The sequence below is a fragment of the Pelobates fuscus genome, chromosome 12 (assembly GCF_036172605.1).
Source record: "Pelobates fuscus isolate aPelFus1 chromosome 12, aPelFus1.pri, whole genome shotgun sequence".
NCBI classification, from domain to species: domain Eukaryota; kingdom Metazoa; phylum Chordata; class Amphibia; order Anura; family Pelobatidae; genus Pelobates; species Pelobates fuscus.
Genome location: NC_086328.1, coordinates 136,730,062 through 136,736,149, shown reverse-complemented (window position 1 = coordinate 136,736,149; position 6,088 = coordinate 136,730,062). Strand labels below are relative to the sequence as shown.

The following is a 6,088-nucleotide window of genomic DNA, read 5'->3' as shown; positions in this document are numbered from 1 at the left end:
TTAATTATTAATTATTATTATTATTATTATATTATTTATAGAGCGCCGTCAATGGGTGGACGAACAGACATGTAGTTCTAACCAGACAAGTTGGACACACAGGAACAGAGGGGTTGAGGGCCCTGCTCAATGAGCTTACATGCTAGAGGGAGTGGGGTAAAATGACACAAAAAGGTAAGGATAGTATTAGACTAGTGACAGTTGCAGAAGAGGAATCAGTTGGGAGCTATTAACAGTTTAATTGATACGCTTTTATGAAGAAGTGGGTTTTTAATGATTTTTTGAAGGAGTGGAGACTGGGTGGGCATCTAACGGAGGAGGGAAGCGAGTTCCACAGGAACGGTGCAGCCCTCGAGAAGTCTTGAAGGCGAGCATCAGAGGTGGGAGTACGGACAGAAGATAGACGTAAGTCTTCAGCAGATCGTAAGGGCCTGGACGGGACATACTTGTGTATAAGGTAGGATAGATAGGTGGGAGCAGCATTATGTAGACATTTGAAAGCAAGAACCAGAATTTTAAATTGAGCTCTATATTTTATAGGAAGCCAATGTAGGGACTGACAGAAGGGTGAGGCATGGGAGGTGCGGGCGGACAGGAAGATGAGCCTCGCCGCCGCATTCATTATGGACTGTAATGGCGCAAGTTGGGAGCACGTAAGACCACTGAGAAGCGGATTACAGTAGTCAAGGCGAGAAAGTACAGTGGAATGGACCAACACCTTAGTCGCATCTGGCGTTAAGTAGGGGCGGATGCGCGCAATGTTTTTGAGATGGAAATGACAGGATTTGGCGATAGAGTGAACATGAGGCTTGAAGGAGAGGTCGGAGTCAAAGAGAACACCTGGGCAGCGAGCCTGCGTGGTGGAGCTGATGGTAGCACCAATGACTTGAAGGGAGACAGACACAGGAGTAACAACACTTGAGGGAGGAAATGTAAGAACCTTTTCCTCTGCTATAAGTGAAATCACCTTTCTTCCACACTCAATGGGTGACCTCTTCCCTCTTGTATATTCCTACTAGTGAGCAGATTAGCACACAGTGGTTTATATATATTTATATAGTGCTTTCAAATCCCCTCTGAGATGTCTTTTTTTTCTAAAGGAAACACATCTTTTTTTTTTAGCCTTTCTTCATAACTACTGTTTTCCATCCCCTTTACTACCGCACTTTTACTAGTTCTGCAATAACCTTCTGTAAAACTTGCTAGTTTTCCAATATCCTTTGGCTACGAACGTCTCATTTTCAAGTTTAGTCAATACAGTAAACTGTCCATTAATTAATCCTAAAGAATGATCTCCACTTAGAGAACTTGTAATCGTGCTTAGGGACCTAAGAATGGTGGTAACCCAAAACTCCAGACTATGTACAACTAAAGTCTAATATGCCCTGAAGGTACAAAAGACAAAAAAGGTCCCCATAGATTGATAACCAAAGCATAAGAACTAATAAAAAAAAGTATTTCAAAAATTGGAATTAAAGGACAAAAGTTACGCGATAAAAGCTTAGTGCAAGATAGAGGGACAGATTTCTAAATATCTCCTAAATGCTAGAGTTGATTGTCTTGGCTATGAAGTGTAACCAACCAGTTAGTCATTTAATTAGAAGAAAACACCCAAAGCAGGTGCTTGAAAGGAGCAATTCACCAGAGCCCTTTATAGGTTTCTCCGAGGGCTGAAAAGCAAGACATTTTTTTTTAATACTGCAACTTTTGTCCTTTTTTTTTTTTTTAAGATATCCATCCATTGATCCACCCATTCATCTTACATCTAAACCCACCATCCATCTATCCATCCAATTTCTTAAGCTACCAATCTATTTAACCCATCTTCCATCTCAAGCTATTATCCATCTATCTCAATCTATTTAGCTACCAAACCCATCCATCTTCCATCTTGACTCATCATCCACCCATCCATCCCAATTTCTTAAGCTACCACATCCATTCCATCCATTCTTCAAATTCATTTTTCAACCATTCATCCACCCATCCATTTCAATCTATTTAGCTACTAAATATATCCATTCATCCCACTCTATTTAACTACCAAATCCATCCAACTCAATTTATTGAGCTACCAACTCTGTTCCACCCATCTTCCATCTCAAGCCATTATCCATCCATCTCTATCTATTTAGCTACCAAATCTATCCATCCATCCATCAATCCATCAATCCATCCATCCATCCATCCATCCATCCCAGCATATCAATCTATTTAGCTACAAAAGCAATCCACTTATTCTTCCATTCTCCAATCAATTAACCAACAAACACAATAAATTAATGGATCTGCCCAATCATTTCTATTCATTAGCTCTCTAAAATCTGCAAATTTGCTGAAAGGATGGATCTTAAATTGTTACATTGATAGCCCTGTAAGACGTTATACCTCTGTAAGACGTTATAGCCCTGTAAGACGTTTTACCCCTGTAAGATGTTATACCCCTGTAAGACGTTATACCCCTGTAAGACGTTATACCCCTGTAAGACGTTATACCCCTGTAAGACGTTATACCTCTGTAAGACGTTATACCCCTGTAAGACGTTATTGCCCTGTAAGACGTTATACCCCTGTAATATGTTATACCCCTGTAAGACGTTATACCCCTGTTAGATGTTATACCCCTGGAAGACATTATACCCCTGTAAGACGTTATACCCCTGTAAGATGTTATACCCCTGTAAGACGTTATACCCCTGTAAGACGTTATACCCCTGTAAGACGTTATACCCCTGTAAGATGTTATACCCCTGTAAGACGTTATAGCCCTGTAAGACGTTATACCCCTGTAAGACGTTATACCTCTGTAAGACGTTATACCTCTGTAAGATGTTGTACCCCTGTAAGACGTTATAGCCCTGTAAGACGTTATACCCCTGTAAGACGTTATACCCCTGTTAGATGTTATACCCCTGTAAGACGTTATAGCCCTGTAAGACGTTATACCCCTGTAAGATGTTATACCCCTGTTAGATGTTATACCCCTGTAAGACGTTATACCCCTGTAAGACGTTATACCCCTGTAAGATGTTATACCCCTGTAAGACGTTATACCCCTGTAAGACGTTATACCCCTGTAAGACGTTATAGCCCTGTAAGACGTTATAGCCCTGTAAGACGTTATACCCCTGTAAGACGTTATACCCCTGTAAGATGTTATACCCCTGTAAGACATTATACCCCTGTAAGACGTTATACCCCTGTAAGATGTTAGGAAGTGCTGCCAAGCCGCAGAGTCTGATTGCTAGTTCTTTAGTTTCCTTTCACACTTGCGTCATAAAATATGATTTAAATTGTTGCTGTCCAGTTTTTCACCTTTAAAAGCGTATTGAATAATGCCAAATTGTGTGACAAATTGTACCATGACAACGTACATGTTTAGTAAGATCTCGTTTCATTCTTCAAATTAAATGGTAGAAAATATGCGGAGCAGACAAACAGAGGAGGTTTTGTTGCATGCCAATTAAGGCATTGTGTGTGTTTGTTTGTTTTTTAGATGTTAATGTTTTGATTTAGGTGAAATTTGAGATCTTAGTGTGACGCACTAGTGGGAAAACAATCACTAGTGAGAGAGTGGAACATGAGACAGAAAAGGGACAGGTCCCAAGTAATTTCACAATATCCAAACTACTTCCACTAATCCACTTATTTTATGCAAAAAAAGCAATAGGGGGGAAATAGATCATATTGTACAGTCTGGTTAAACTGAGATTAAAGACTATTTTTTGGGGAATGGAAGAGTCCTTTAGAAACAACGTACATTCAGAATATTTTCAGTTTTTTTTCTCACTGGATCTTTAAGTTTTTACACGGGAAGTACATTTAGTAGAGGTAACATGAAGCAAAATGAAATTTGCCGCTGCATTGCGTAATACAAAACATAATGCTTTGCTGTTAGCGAGTGTGAATTTCCTAATCAGCATATTACTAATTGCCATAACGCAGTTAAAGTGATGGGAGCAGAAATGTTCCACCTTTAGAGTTAAGACCCTAAAACGAATTGCATTTTATGTGCACCTAGTTTAAGCAGTTTATGAAGGTTTAGCCAAAAAGGAACGTTTAGGAGATGGTATGGGGGTACGGCTGTCCTGAGAAATTTTCGATGACTCACTAATAATAATTTGTACGTCTTAATATAATATAGAACAATATATCCTATCTACACAAACTGATTTCTAAAATATTTGTTGTAGTTTAAACACACTTTACTGTGAATGTTATTTCTGTGAAGCTCTGGTATAAATTTAGACAGACTAAGAATACTGAGCTCCTACAATGGAGGGAGTTGAGGGTAGAAGAGAAGAACAGAGAGATTTTTGAAATAGGGACTGTCTCTCCTAAGTAGGTACACCTGGGAGGTGTGCGTAAGGGTCAGGGGCCTGGTGATCTCACCATTCCTCATCTTGTATGGGCAAGAAGTGGAACCTTATGATCCTTAATGTGAGTGGGATTACCCCCAAAGTGAGGAGCTGGAGATGCTAAATACCACTATACTTGCTCTGTATCTATGTCTATTATTGCACGGTGGGCACTTTAAGGATAAATAAATAGTATGTATAAAATATGGAGCAGATCGCATGGCACACCCACACTATCCAGTCTACCCAAAACTGCAACACTAACACTAGATCTGACACTAATACACTATCCTGGGATTTTGGTATAAACAATTTTCCCATAATACATAGTTCACAGTTATGTCTCCTTCAGCTGTACCTTTGACCCTATTCACATAAAACTACGAAGCTTGGATTTTCTGTTCTTTATAAATACGACCTTCTATCATTCGGTTTAGCTGGGATGTTACAATCCTGTCTAACTCATTAACAAGGCAATGCTACACGGTGTACCACGAATGATGACATATACAGGAACACAAATTCCAAAATGCCAATTTCTCAGCATTTAAGAAAACCAAACATTAGTAATATCAAAACTGAGAGTGAAGCTTAAACACTCCAGCACTATACGTCTATACATTCCCACAACCCCATACACTTCTAAGAGGTCTGTACTAGATCCAACCAGGTCGTGTTCTGAGTCAGAATTCTAAATCACCACGGAAACCAATAGAATGTTTCTCACCATTTAGCACGATGCATCAGAAGAACATTGGTTTTGTCTAGAATAATCTCCTCCAACATTAGCTATTTGTCAAGGTAATAGGAGATGTTCTGCACCCTTTATTTGTTTAAAATATTTGCAGCTCATTAAATTAATTTAGAAACTGTAAGAACCATAACTACCTATGTCTAGGTTGTTTGTGTCTCCCTTTAGTGTGTTCATTATAGTTACAAATAACCAGTTGCAATCCCATGAGAGCGCGTAGAGCAAGTATGTGTACATACAAGTAGCTTCATTGATGAAAAGCATGAATAAAGCTACTGAGTCAGCTCATATAAGCCACAACTCATGTTTTTCATAAATGAAACTGCTAGCGTCTGCTGGGGTACACATTGAACTCATACTTGGCAAAAGGTTATGGATTTACCCATTAAAAACAAAAAACGGGACAGGGCAGGCTGAGAAATTCCAGCCAGATTGTGTTCCTGCATATTTTGCTGATTTGCTGCATATTAGGGAAATTTCACATCTCTGATTCTGTTAAATTATTTTTTTGCACAGATTTTCTTCACACATTATCTTAATGGACTAAAAAAGAGGGTCAGCTCTATCCTGAAATGATCCTTTATTTGTGTAGTATCTACTTATCTTGTGGTTGAAAGACTTCAATAAAGAATCTTAGTCTACTGATGCAAGAATAGTCCTAATGGATATGTTTCCATGAGAATATCTATATAATATAGAATGCACACTATAACAATCTCAAAAAACTTAGCTTTATTATGTACAAAAAGTACCAAAGTAAAAACATACAAGAACAATAAACACAATGACAGAAGCAAGGGCAAATACAATAATGTAATGGTAAAATACCAAAAAGTTTCTTACAAGCCACAAGACAGAAACACAAGTTACCAAACCCCCAACGTTTCGGCACCAACTGGCTGCCTTTATCAAGGGTACCTGATAAAGGCAGCCAGTTGGTGCTGAAATGTTGGGGTACCTGATAAAGGTAAAGGCAGCC

At 38.9% G+C, this 6,088-nt stretch overlaps 1 long non-coding RNA gene across 1 annotated transcript in view; it reads right to left on the bottom strand.

Moving 5' to 3' along the window:
• LOC134578327 (uncharacterized) overlaps positions 1-6,088 on the bottom strand; it is a 90,170-nt gene that overhangs the window by 82,464 nt on the left and 1,618 nt on the right. The window lies entirely within an intron of this gene.